Source organism: Cucurbita maxima, unplaced genomic scaffold (genome assembly GCF_002738345.1).
Source record: "Cucurbita maxima cultivar Rimu unplaced genomic scaffold, Cmax_1.0 Cma_Scf06822, whole genome shotgun sequence".
NCBI lineage: Eukaryota > Viridiplantae > Streptophyta > Magnoliopsida > Cucurbitales > Cucurbitaceae > Cucurbita > Cucurbita maxima.
The window spans coordinates 306-763 of NW_019278838.1; the positions used below are offsets into that span (position 1 = coordinate 306).

Here is a 458-nt window from a genome sequence, read left to right on the forward strand (position 1 = left end):
AGAGAAATTGAAAGAAAAAAAAGGGTGCAACACGAGGACTTCCCAAGTGGTCACCCAACTTAGTACTACTCTCGCCCAAGCGCGCATAACTGCGGAGTTCTGATGGGATCCGGTGCATTAGTGCTGGTATGATCGCACCCGACATGCCATGCGCACAAAATCGGATTTAACGCATGCGGGGCGGCATGATCGAAACGCGATGGGCGTGAGCGGGGGAGGTTCTCATTTGTAGAGAAAGGAAGAAAAGAGAAATTGAAAGAAAAAAAAGGGTGCAACACGAGGACTTCCCAAGTGGTCACCCAACTTAGTACTACTCTCGCCCAAGCGCGCATAACTGCGGAGTTCTGATGAGATCCGGTGCATTAGTGCTGGTATGATCGCACCCGACATGCCATGCGCACAAAATCGGATTTAACGCATGCGGGGCGGCATGATCGAAACGCGATGGGCGTGAGCGG

The 458-nt window shown here is 52.0% G+C and overlaps 2 non-coding genes across 2 annotated transcripts; both read right to left on the reverse strand.

Annotated features, from left to right (window-relative positions):
• Positions 1-21: 21 nt before the first annotated feature.
• LOC111476237 lies at positions 22-140 on the reverse strand. Its single transcript, XR_002716991.1, has one exon. It is a non-coding gene; the product is annotated as a 5S ribosomal RNA (ribosomal RNA).
• A 126-nt stretch (positions 141-266) lies between these two features.
• LOC111476238 lies at positions 267-385 on the reverse strand. Its single transcript, XR_002716992.1, has one exon. It is a non-coding gene; the product is annotated as a 5S ribosomal RNA (ribosomal RNA).
• Between the last annotated feature and the right edge of the window lie 73 nt (positions 386-458).